The sequence below is a fragment of the Lepisosteus platostomus genome, chromosome 14 (assembly GCF_059453375.1).
Source record: "Lepisosteus platostomus isolate fLepPlt1 chromosome 14, fLepPlt1.hap1, whole genome shotgun sequence".
Lineage (NCBI taxonomy): Eukaryota > Metazoa > Chordata > Actinopteri > Semionotiformes > Lepisosteidae > Lepisosteus > Lepisosteus platostomus.
In genome coordinates, this window is record NC_142624.1 from 29414073 (window position 1) to 29428350 (window position 14278).

A 14278-nucleotide genomic window follows, 5' to 3' on the forward strand; every position below is an offset into this window, starting at 1 on the left:
TGTCACTAAATATTAAAATATTAAAGACTATAATGGACAATTTTGTCAGAGAAGAGTTTTTTTTAATCAGTGACTACACCAAGGATAATTATAGTGCTTCTTGCTCTGTGGTTTGGTGTTGAGACCCACTTGGGCTCACAGATCTCCCTACCTCGATGTATAGTGGGCTACATAATGCGCAGTCTTCAGCAATGAACTATTCAGTGTAGTAATGTGGCCATTAGATGGTGATGTAGATGGCAGAATTAATCAGTGTGGATCGAGTCGGGTTTTAAGTTTCTAACCAAATAAGGAAGTGTCCCAAGAGCACCTTTAGCTGTATCAACCACATCAAGTGTCACTCATATTGGAGGAAAGGAATCCCAATCAGGCTAACCTGTGCCTCCCTTGGTAGCTGCCCTTAGCATTTTACCCTCTGTTTTATTATCCTGTTTGCTAAATGATTGCCCTCAGGAAACCCCTGCAGCTCAGCTTGAAAGACTGTGTAATTCATTTATTTATATATTTAATTTATTGGCCAAAAGCTCTTTTTTTCTACTAACAAACATCATCTGGTGCTATGAGCTCAATACAGATTGACCTAAACAAATTATGCATGCTATATGAATTTAAATATCATGGATTTATTTATTTTCTGCTACGTTTTCCAAGGTGAATGCTGAAATATAAAGAAATACGTGGCGATAAGTATTTGTTTCCAGGTTTGATGATGCATGTACAGTACTTACTATTGAAAGTTCTTTCAGGAAGAACCGTGTCTACCAAGATTAATTCAACTCTTTCTTACTTATGATTCTGTCCCTCCTGTTATAGTCACTCAACTACTTTTTCTGCATGTAGAGGTAAAGGTATTCTTTTTAGAAAATAACCTCAAATTCTAAAAAAAATCACATCGTTTACGACCTGAATCTTTTTTTTACAGGTAATATATCCATGAAACCTTCCCCAGAGAGGCTAATGATGACGGCTTTACATGTTTACATTCAGATTAATAGATATGAGCATATATGTATATACTGTTTTATAAAAATGCTCTAGAGATATCTTAAGAACATGCTAATCAGGGATTGGAATTAAAATTACAACAGTTGGTCTATGCAATTTGCATAGAGGTCATGTTTTGCTAATATGTCTCTTGTTGAAACAGACAGCCTGCAAAAGACTATGGTAAAATCTGACCCAGTGACATTTTAAATTTCAAATTATGCACAATGTGTGAATTAAATTAATTAGAGAATTCATTAAGAAATATGGCTAACGGAAGCGGGTGTAATATTTAGTTGTGTGAAGTAATTTTCTATCATTGTTAAAGCTAATTTGTTTCATAACATTTCCTCCAGTATTTTTTTGTGGGTGTTAACTGTGATGTATGTAACTTATTAGCAGTTTAATTAATCACTATTAAAGGTACAGAATCTACATCTCATGTCTGGACAGATGGCACTCATCAATGGAACAAAACATTCACACAATTCATTTTATAGCAATTAGCCTTTTTGTTCATATTATTTATGAGTTTTCTTATACTTGTATAGACAAGTTTTACTGTCAGACTGTAGATAAAATGTAGTATTTATTTTGAAATAAAAGATACTTAAATATTTTCCTTTTTCCTAGATACCATTACAGACTTTTATTTTTCTTTATTACAGTTTTATTTTTATCTAAGTATTAAAATGCTTTGTTCGGTGCTCAGTGAAGAGCAAAATCTGAATTACTGTGCAGAAGAGAAAATGACTCTTCCAACATGTAATATTTCCTACTTAAACTATTCCTACTGTATTTAATATCATACTATATATGTAACTATACGCTAATCACTGATTTTAAATGCATTTTTGTTCAAATGATTCCTGACATTACAAATACGAGTTAGCATCCATAAATTTCTAGTCTGTCACAATTTACTAAATTGCATTGGGATGATGCAAGAAAGTCCTGATCCTTGTGAACTTTTGAAATGATTATTGATAATACATGGAAGTGACATAAGGATCTTTGCCATATAAACCAGAAAGAGGTCAGAAAGGTCTCTGGTTTGTATATGATTATAGATGTGCTCTGAGAAAGACTTTTCCAATTTAGCAGAATCTCCCTGTCATAATTATGTATTACAGATTGGGCATTTTAAGAATTTCCTAAGCAATTGATTCAAAATTGCAGATTTTAAAATCAATTTATTGTCAATTAAATTAGTAAAATATAGAGATGTCACTATGGAATATTCTTTCATGTCAGTGATGGTCCCTTTTGTGTTTACTATCAGCTAGAGGCTTGAGTAACTTATAACCTATATTATGACATGATGCAATCCTTAAACCAGACATTTTTTGTTGTTGTTCTCTGTTCACTCTTAAAACACCTTAACAACACAACACATAGGATGAAGTGGAACTAAAGAAAAGCCAAGAAAAGACCATTCATGAGTGGCAGGAAATCATATTTCCATACAGTGCAACACCACAAGATGGAGCTTGTGTTCTTTATTGTGTCCAAAAGATGTGGAATTGAGGAAAAACGGTGCTAGGTGGAGTAAGACAGATCTACACAATTTAGAAAGTTTATGAAGGTTGCTTTTCCTCTATGAAATGTTAGACATTATGGGGAACTGCTTTTTTGGCCCTGTAGGTAAGCTTAGTGTAGAGGAACGTGAGCAAATATGACTATTAACGAAGGCCATGGTAGCAAGATTGCATTCAGGCTCTGTGTACTGTACAGTATTTTTTCCAATAGATGTAATCTGTGAGTGTGTGGAGTCATGTGATAAAAAATAAGGACAACAATCTTTTGTTATTATTTGAGTAATTCTTACCATTTATTACTTTATATAAGAAGTAGAACAATTTAATATGGAGTAAGTATTGCTTCTGACCTTGTTCTAAGATTTTGTCATGACAAAACCTAAAGGGTGAAATTCTGTCAATAGGTAAGTATTTTACTTCTTCTCTATTAACTTACTGTGCCTGCTTTATGAGTCCTTGTTATTATTCCCTGCATCTGATTCTGCTCTGTATAACAGCCTGATTTGTCTTGACTAATATCTAAAAATTTGAATCACTTAATTTAATAAATAAAATAAGATTTATTCTTGAAAGACTACTCTTTGCATCTCTGTCAATTAGACATCCTAGCGATCTGCAAAAACATACAGATGCAATTTGCCATTATAATTAGGTATTTTGATGTGAACCTATTTTTTTGTTACTTTCAAAATTCCTTCCAGTCACATTCTATTGTGGTAATATTTATGTAGCGTATTAAATTTAAAGATTTATAAGCAGTCTTACTGTATGTTTTCAGATTTACTATTGTTCCTTTAGTTTAATTAATTTGGGCATTCTATGCATTTCAAATTTATATTTATTATTTGTAGATTTACAGGAGCTGTGGACAGAAGTGAGATAAACTCACAATTTGCACAGAGTAAAGAGCATTCTATGTAACTCTGGTTTCAGTGGGTTGTGCTGAAGAATATTCATACCATTTTCATGACAAATAGTTCTCTAGAAATATTGTATATGTAACAATGTAAGTATGACAAATGAAACCCCAGGTTATATCTGAATTGACAAGAATTTCATGGCACTGCTTTTGCAGGGCAGTTTAAGTAGAGTATAGTTAGGTTGTACTTTCATTCAGTACAAACTTTCATTGTACATTTTAATACCGATGAAAGAGCTTTACTTTGCTGCATGAGAATTTCTAACACCAGGTGTAATCTAGCGAGACAGTTTGCTAATTGTTAGTGTAATTAGCTTTCAGTGGAGTCTCTTGGGAATTTCAGCATTTTAATGAATCAGCTACCGTAATGTCTTTGATTTCTAAGCAAGATGTTGGAATTATCTAAGTAGTTAATGCGGCTGAAAAAAGCAGCCCATGTAAGGTCTTAAATAGAACTCAGAGGGCTCCTAAATGGCCCTTTCAGTGAAGGTGCTTGTTTGGAATACAGTTTGGGTTTGCTATATTCCTGATCATGACTGATCTGAGTCTGTGCTGCACATTTTGACTGGGATTCCCTAAGTGGCATCGCACAGTTAGTCAACACCCAAACTACTGGAGCTGGGGATGGCTAGAGCTGGCCAGGGGATCCCCAGCCTGTCACAAAACCTCAGTCTGCTAAGATTTACCAGGGGCCTATGATCTTGCAAGCTCACGGGGTGAACAGTGGGGGCCGTGTCACCCTTGCTAACTGAACTTTACAGGCACTGTGGGACTCACAGCATGGAAAGTGGTTGTGAGAAGTATACATTTCTGGAGGAAAGCATGTTCAGTCCTGATACCCCTCTACCCTGGGCTGTGAACTAGTGTCATAACAGGGAGCTGACTTATACTTCCTTTGGAATCCATTCCTATCACAAATTCCAAACTGGAACATCATTCCAGATGCGAAGAAAATAGAGGTTAAGAAAAGCTCAGTAGACATCCATAAACTAGTTAAGTTATGGTCACCTAGAATGAATACCTCATACACAAACTGCTTAGGCACTGGTATGAGGATTCATTTTATTTCCTAGTTTTGCAAAGGAAGGGTTAATGGATCTGTCGACTTGCTTACAAGGTATGCACTGTGCTTCTGCTGAAGGGTTAGTGGGTTTGCCGTCAGTGTACTCAGACAGAGGCATAGATGTTATAGACCTCTCTGACCAGAAGGAGTCTCCGTTACCTATTATTCCTTGTTTAGAGAAAGCTGTTCCCCAAGCTGCAAAACTGAATCTCCTGAGATTTTCTTGTCTTCTGTTAGTGAAGAGCCATATTGCATGGATAGACTTAAAGGAAAATAGCTCATGCATGAGTTGTGTGATTAACCTTGAGCTGGATGTTGATCTTCTGAGGATTCAAACATTTTTCTGTGCCAAAACGGAGTTTTACATTCGCCATCTCCTACTTGCAAAGAGGACATGCTATTAATTTGCTGAAGATGAATTTCCTCATTAGCGTGTTTCTTGTTATTCTGTTTATAACTACAAAATACCCAAGCCTTTTAGGGGTCTTTACATAGGGGTCTTTAAACTCTTTAAATTTTAAAGACCCCTATGTTCTGTAGGACTGCTGAAATTATTAAACAAGTGAGCTATGGTGAGATGGTGTGTTTGCACTCGAGTTTTTTTTTTTAGAATGTGTTTATGCTTTTAAGGTTTCCTTATCAAAAATGCTAGTTACATTATAAGCAAATCTATTATTAAATATTTTTAATTACTTATACGTGATTTTTCCTTAGACAGGAATTTTCTCTGCTTCTCAGAGGTTAAAGAAGTGAGTCAGAATCTGTTCAGGAATAAGATGTTGAGCCATGGGGGAGTAAAACTGTCTACTCAATTTTATAGAAATTACTGATAAAAGAGAATTTCATTTTAAAAAACCCGAATCTACAGCACATTCTTGACTTTAATAACTTTTACTCTGTTAAATAGCCTTCCCACACTTTTACTCTGCTGCAATGCTTTATTTAAAAATAACTTAATTAAAGATTTGCCGGGAAGATTGAAATTATTTTCCCTTAGGGGTTTATAAAGTTACCATAGATTTTGAAGTCTGATATGTTTTAGGGAAGAATTCAAAATTAGGAGGAATATTACTTTGCATCTTCTAAAAAAAATCATAGCTGAAAAGTTGAATACACATTTACAGCATTCTGTTTTAGGTGAAGCAAGTTCTGAAACTCTGGCATTTTATTCCTTCAATTTTCCTAAATTCAATAAATCTCATGTTCATAAAGCATGGATCATATCCATGTTCCCTTACTCTTACACTGAAGTAAAAAATGGGATATAATCAGGTAAGAAATTATATTTCTCAATGACAGGGCAGCTCAAACTCTGAACCCATTGTTCAAAGATGTGCCAGATCATTATTGTTCACATTTCTTATTGTCTGCGCTGAGAACACTTGGGCAGTGCTTGCATTTTGCACATAGTCACGATACTCTAAATTTGTTTTTTTCTTTGCAGGATATCAGTTAAGAAGAAAGCAGTCTAAACTTGCGGCTTCGATGTTTGACTGCTCTCTGTATTAACTCTGAGTGGCTAATACAGCAAAGCAACACAGTATTTATTTCTGGATTGGATTCGGAGCGTTTTGAAACCAGTACAGTTTTGGAAACTATTATTCAGTCAGATACTAATGTCCTTCCTCATTCATTATGTGTGTTAAGAGCACTATGTATTTTACTGTTGCCCATTGAGCTTGACAATGCCCAGTGGACTTTCCCAATGGAATATTTGTTGGCAGAATTCTAAAATTGTATTTGTCTTTTAGTCATTAATCGCTGAATAATAGAACCAAAGCAAAGGCAAGGGTGAAAACTGTGCCTTGTGAAAGTATTCCCCCCCTTTCCGATGATGTCCCATTTTATTGAATTTCAAATGATGGATACACATTTTTCTGCCTTGCGCCTACTGCTGGTCACAACAGGCTCTGGCTCCCCTGTGACCCAATACTGGATAAAGTGGTTAGATGGATGGATAACATTTTCTTTAATTATAATTATTAATTAAAACTTCATTGTTTCAACTGAACGCTTTTATGGATTAAAAAAGGTAAATGTCTGAAACTGCCACTTAAAAAAATAAAAAAACTAAAGCTTGTTAAAATAATATTATATTTTTGTAACATATTGTTTCATCACATTTTAAAAATAGGTAGCCTTCACTTTGTGTGTTGTACTATTTTTTGTATTATACAAAGCCACTGACACTGACATTTGTACAAAATAACAAATAATGAAACACATCTTCCAACAGGTATTTGTAAAGGAAAGTTGCCATATAGTCTTTTAAATTATTTTGATTTTTTTTCAGGGAAGTGTTTTAACTATAAACAATTCTGGGTTAAACAGTTCACTTTAATTTGTATAATTAAAAAAAAAAAGTCATTGGACCATTTTTTTGTTCTGTGAGAAAGTATCCTGAGCAAAGAAACTTTATGTATTCATGTATGTTTTAGAAAAAAAAAAGGTATATGCATTTTGGATAGTGATTAAATTAAGTTTTAAAACAAATTTCAGTCACTTCCTAATCTTGCCCACATCTCCCCACCTACTGTATGTAGAAATATCATAATACATGCTTCCGAAAACGAATGTGGATTCCTTTCTCTATCTCTTCTTTACTCTTGTAGCAGCTCCCTGGCTCATCCTTCATAAAAAGGGCGGCTGTTCCTCATTCTCCTCATGCGGGCAAGTTAAAACAAGAAAGTATAATATAAAAGCATATACCCGTGCCTCTACTGTGCCTTAAATTGGGCTTTGGTTAAAGTACTGAGCTGTTTTTGGCATCATTTTGATAAATTGGTCAGGATACTTGTAAGTGACTTTGTCATTTGCGTAAGCACTTGTTCACCTTCTTAGTGAGACAATTGACTGCGTATAGGTTATGAGTTGATTTAACTTGCTGAATGTCAAGCCTGGTGACAATCAAGAAAGACAAAGGAACAAATACAGTATGCCCTGCTTTTGTGTCATTAGAACGTTAGAGGTTGGCCGAAGTCAGCATTCAGTTGCTCCCCATCCATGATGTTCACAGCTGGCAAGTTCTAATTTCAAGACATTGCAGCCAAACACAGTCCATCAATGACAGGCCACAATCTAGAAGAGTAAGATTCACAATTCCCTGCCAATCCATTGATGGAGCATTCTGAATGTGAAGTTCTAGCCAGGGGCGTCTATTTAGTACAGAACTCGTAGTGATTGTTAGCAGCTAAACTGCTTGATGGTATACTGGTCACGTGCTGGGAGCTCTCTTTCTGCAATTACTGTGAGTTTTGCTGTAGATGCTGTAGGTCTGTGGGATGAGCTGGGACAGTGTGTGACATCTAGGGCTCAGAGACCAGTAACCAGTCATTTGTGTTCCAAGCTCTGCTGGAGGAAAACAACAAATTCAAGCATGTCACCTTCTGCAACGTGGTCCAAAACACACCTCACATATATACAGCCGGCATTGCTTCCACATGGCCACACGTGCTACTAGCCTGTGACTTTCACATTTGAAACTCTGTTGCTGCACCCTGTTGATGACAAACTGTTAATCAGCATAATGAATTTGCATATTTATGGCTGTTCAATAAAAAGTCAGTGCACGTTTTCCTGATAGTTTTGTGAATCAGTTGCATTCATAATTTCAAAGTTTCATACAAAAACTTTGTAAAATAAAATTGTTCTAAATAGCTCATGAAAGGAATGACTTAAGTGCTTAGAGGTTAGCCTTAACTAGACTTTAGTTCACTTCAAAGCCACTTCAGCATTTTTGGTTTGGATCCAGAAGCCTGCTATGAATACACCCAATAATACATGTAAGGGTGTAACGAATGAGGCACGTAAGCATAACACACACTGTCAGCGTTGCTGCCTATCCCTTTCATCCTTCATCAGCAATGAAGTTAAAAAGGGTAAAAACAATGTCAAGCATGTGCTTTTCTGCTTTTCTTTCAGGTCACAATCTCTAGCTAGTTGGTCATCAAAAAGAGATGTAGTTGCATGACATTCCGTACAGCTCTGATCTCAATTTTTAATTCAAGCAACATTCAGTACAGCAAGAACTTAATACTTAATACTTAATAGTATCATGTATCTTAAACAGTAAAGGCACAGTTTCTGTGCACAGATTTAGCTTTATAGCTGAGATATTACCTGTCCACCTCTGAGGTATTTTGCTAGCCAGCTGACACCTAAGTGGTCAAGTGACTGCCTAAGTGGTGGAAGACAAGCTGGGAAAGCTTGAGTCATCCAGGATAACTAGCTGGCAGCGTGACAGTGGCTGTTTTAACTATGTGCAATGATTAACCAGGCACCTGAATGCTGCACCACTCCTGCAATCAATTCTAGCTGTCCTGTAGGCGTTGTGGGGCAACAAGTGCAAACAATAGCAGTTTGTTTGACAGTGCACATTTTGTTTCTTGATCCCTCCCTGGTATGAGGGTTGTAGCGGTGAATAAAAAAATCACATATTCAATACCGGAGAGGGGAGTTAATAAAATTAGAATAACGATTTAATAGTACAAAGTCCTGTCATGTGCATTGTCTCATCCTTCTCGTACTCATCTGGACCAAAGTTCGTTTTCTGTTCACTACAAAAGGGTGTTTTGTCCTGGTGGGAAATGTAACCACACCAGTTATTAGATTACTTTCACTTTCATCTCTACAGGTGGTAGCACAATGATAACAATCAAATGTACGATTAATTGTCTTTCAAATATCATTTTTTGTTTACACTTACATTTTGTCAGCCTGCTCTTAAACCTCCCCAGGACATAAAGCAGAAATTGATTTCAAAGGCGAATACTGTTTTACTGGGAGTAAACTGCTCTCTCCTCAGCGTTTTTACTGTCAATTTTTATTGCTTTTTTTGTATTCATGTTTTTTATTATAACGAAGGTGTGAAGCTGTGAAGTTGTGAGCCATTGGTCATACTCGGAAATGCTACAGAGTTTCAGTACTTTAGAAATGAGAACAGAAAGGCATCCAGTTTTCAGAAACTTGACTGCTTTTGTTAAATTTGTATGAAGCATATTGGCAAACACATGGTTTTTATTATCTCACAATAGCAAAGGAGATGGGAGAATATAGTGTTTAAATTAACTTTTTTTTTCAACAAATGAAATCAATTCCATCCTTTATGTTACTTTTCATCTGCCTTTTGTCTTGTTGCAGAATCTTTTCTGTTTCTCCCTCATTCATCTGTTTTGCCCTTTCCTTGATCTGATAGCATTAAACATATAATTAAGTCATAAAGGAGGGAACTGATGAGTATAGCAGATGGTAATTGCCTCCTACATTTGAATGAAATGATATGCATTGCTACAATTTACAGCCTTCGCCTCATATTTTATTCAGCAACCTTTTATCTCTTTTCCTGCAGAATTATTCTGCAATAAATTTAGACATCTTATCAATAGCTCGAGTGATAGTGGCAGAAACAGGAAAAAAATTGAACTTCCTACATTTTATGCCGTTTAAAATAATTTTCCATAATAATTGAGTTATCAGCTGGTTTCTATCATAGGAGTGAACTGAATGGGTTTATTTTTTAGGAAGGCTTTCTAGTTAGGAGACAAGCTGTCGCTCCTTTCTTGTTATTCATTGGAAGTGTCAAAGTACTGTGAAAAAGTTTCAGCAGCTCTTGGCCTAGCTTTCATCATGGAAGACACAAGGGTAGCATTTGTGAGAGATGGCCAGAGCTTTAGTGAAGACATCTTATTTGAAGACATCTAAGTAGTGTCAGAACTGAATACCACCCCCATTTACTGTAGTTAAGTGGAAAAGACCTTTTGAGTGGTAAGATTATATGAAATGATAATTATATGTATGCTTCTATGCAATATATATATATGCATTTTAATCAAATCAATAACATTTTTGGTTGGGGAAAATTTATTTTTGGCACACTCTCGGAACTGCCTTTTGTCTTTTGTCTAGCCTATCTAACCTCTTTAATGCAGTGACTTCATTTATAGTATTAAAAACCAAAATTTGTGTAAACAAATAATTTATATAATATACCTGGAGAAAGTATTCATTCCAAGTTCATTTAAATTGTGCTAAGACTAGTTGTTGTTGACGTATACTGTATGTACAGTATGTTTATATTACATCCCATAGGTTTTGCAAATCATAAGTTATTGTGGTATACAAAATGGTTTAGTATCATATTGAGATTGGTGCTCTTAAAGTTAAGTAAATCAAAACAAACATACTGCTGTAGTGTAAACCAGGCATTTCCCTCAATTCTGAGATGACTGAAGGTTATGTTTTTTAGTACAAAATATGTAATTTCTTTTGCTGCTCAGGAAGACATGGTGGACTATTTTGAGAGGGTTACAGAATATTTTTTGTCATTAGTTCCTCTGTTTAATAACATTAATAATGTAAATCTAATCAAACACAGTAAATCTGATAGTGGATGTACACCTCCAACAGACCAAAATATTCTGGTTAAGTCACTAAGTCACATCTGAAATGGTATTATTATTATTATTATTAATATTATTAACAAGTTCAGGAGGAGGACAAATAGTGTGTATCTCACACTTGCATGTTCTTGTATATAAATTCCTACCTGCTCTCCACAACTCTGCACTCTTGAAGCAGCTCCCTCATTCATTCCTTGCAAGTGAAGGGGTTGTAATAGTGCTATCATTTCCTTACTCAGGTAAGATAACGCTGGCTACTAATGTCTTAAATACACTATCCCTTTGCATTCATCAGCTTGTTTAATTGTAATTAGAATTTAATCAAAAAACTGAAACACAAATTCTGTAATATAGGCAATAAATCAGTATGTGCTTTATTTGCTACTATGTTTCTGAATGAAAACAGAAGGTGAAAGATCCAAGCTGGCAAAAAGATTTAAATGCAGCACATTTTGGAAAAGATAAGTATACACATACAGTATTTTTGGTGTGAGTATCCTTTATACTGATGCAACTTTCCATTGAAAACTCAAGTTCTCTGAGTTTTCAACTCTGAACTTTTTGTTTGGCTGTGTTTTATCAATGCACTGTGAGGTTGTGGGAGATAGGAGATTCCTGATGAGAGACTGTGGGTCTGGGAAGGACCTAGATGTGATAATTGTTGCATGTGTATTATTTTTGACAAGGAAAACAAGGAAAACAAGACCTAGTTTAATGCTGGTTTCAAGTTAGTAGGAAGGATTCCTTCAGTGAGGTTGATGCAATAATAATTTCGACCACAATAGGGTCTTTGCCTTTTACTTGAAGTAATTTTCATTAAAGGACACTGAAATACAGGTGGTTAGTGCACTCTAACATCCAACACATTAGTAGACTGGTTTGTACTGAATGTACTTATTAATAGTTGCTCCTTTCTGAAAAGTCTAATGTTCACTACAAATTCCACTATTTGTCTGCTGCAGTGCTTTACCTAGAGAAGCTAATTTATAGTTTCAACATGTTTCATGAGAGGTCCCTGGTGGAATGCTGGTCTCAGCTGATATTTGAAAAACGGTAAAAAGGGCCATTCAGGTTTTAGTCTCATGTTGCTTCAGCCTGCCAGCCAAAGGAATATGCCAGCTGGAAGGCTTACACAAGAAGGGGAAACAATATTAGCAGGGCAAAAAATACAGGCAGGATGGCAAACATATTTACTGGAGGTGTTATGTAGTTTCGCCTTTTTTTTTCCTCAGGCCCTTCATGTTTGCTTGTGGAAGTGAACCACTGCCTTTAAATGCAAGAGCTGAGATTACACTGATTTTTTGGATGCCGTAAGGCAAAATTTGCTACCATAAGTGACCTGGCTAGTTTTATTGACGCTCCAGAGTTTCCACTTGCTGATAATAGACTGGAAAAGAAGGTAATGTGTTTGATCGATCAGCATGAACAAATTTCATTTAGGGGATCAATAACAGTTTATAGTTGACAGAGCTGAAGGACTAAATTTATTTTTCCTTTTGATTGAATAAACGTTTTCAGCGTGGCTGTATATCTAAGGTATTCCTAACCATTTCTACACTCCAGGCAGGGATCATGCTGCAGTGTTATTGCAAGCAATCTGTATTTAAAACTAATATCAGTACACTGAGTAGCCAGGGGCAAAAGGCACTGAATGAATCTGATGTATGTTTTTTTTGTGTGTTCCTTGTGAAGTGAATTAGAAGTTAGAAAAAAAAAACAATTCCTCATTTTTCTTTCTAAATCATTTTTGAGGGCAAAATGATTGGATTTTGTATGCAAAAAATGAGTTGTATTACCATTTGATATCTTTAAATATAATAAAAATTGTAATGCCGGCAAGATAACAACAAAAAGGCTGAACAAATTTTCTATGTTAAGTCTTTTTAGATTTCCCTCATGTGTTTTTTTCTAATGTTCATATAATCTGAAACCCCCTGAAGTCACAGGAGGCCTTACTTAGAGAGTCATTCTGTTATCAAACCTGAAACAACATGGAGACCCGGCAAGAGATATATAAATCGATGCAAATTTAACATGAAAGGTATTGCTTCTCTGAAAAACAAAGTTGGGAGAAGCTTAAATGTCTTATATTTGAAATCACATACAGTATTTATCTTGAAAACCACTCCTCTCCACTGAGTAAGCCACCTGCTTGCACTAATATGTACAGATGCACAAACGAAACAGAAGTAGTTGGGTCTAAAGGATTTAATAAAATCCTTTTAGCATTTCTTGATCATCAGAATTACAGAGGATGCGAAGAAATACTGTTCAGTGTTACAAAGAAAGGATCATGATGAGTTTTCAGAATGAATCATAACAAACGGTCAATAATGACTTTAGTGAGTTGGTCTCGCAGAGAAAAGGCTGCCATTGCGAGACCTTGGCAGTGCTTTTTCAAAGTTTTCTATTGTAATCCTAGTACTGTGTGGTCTTGCATTGTCCTTATGGGGAATTGTCACACCCACACTGGCTTGCAGGAATGGAAAAACTGTTGGCTCTGGGATTTTGTCAATGTATGGTTGAACAGTAATGCTGCCCTCCAAGGTTCAGTCAGAAGAACGCTCACCACAATATTGTCTACCATCAAGCCTGTAAAGGACAGTGCAGAATTCCTATGTGAATGAAACAATCTGCTACTGTCTCAATCTTCCAGTTCCGCCTTTTGATCACATCACAATCACAATCAGTTAGTCATGAAAGTAATGTTCACGGTGCTTGTTTGTGGATGTATTTTGCATTGCTAGGCAGTGTCCTTGCAGTTGCAGCTGATGTCTGAAAAATCATTATGGTGGTCCATAAACCTGATCCATTGTGTTGGCGGTATTGCACATAAACTTTCATTATGGCTAGCAGTGTAACATCTCAAAAGTGCAAAAATGCTGGTTTGGAGACATGTGAAACATCTTGCAACAGAATGGTAAGACATTTTAGCTTGAAGTATACCCAGTACTTGATTGCACTCATCAGTGCATCGCTGAATAATCATGGCTTCACTGTAAATGTGCCAGGTTGATAACATTACTGTACTCATAGTGTGTCATCCAAGGAAACAGAAGGAAATGATTATCTCCATAACAATAACTGAAATATTCTTGTTCTAAGATGCTATTCACCTCAGGTTAAAATTGGATAGTCAAAGAGAGGCTTTAACACTAGTTGGTATAAAATCCATTTATAGAAAGTAGAATCCTCTAAGATAGGTTTGATATGTAGATACTGCTATTTTAAAGAGGGAAGCATTTTATATTTTCTGCCTTAATACTTGAGTAACTAACTGACTGAACACTAAATTTGATCTTACACCATTTCTTAAATTGTCCTCCTTGTTGATTTTTAGATAAATTGTCCAGTTCAGAGGGTTTCAAGGGGAATT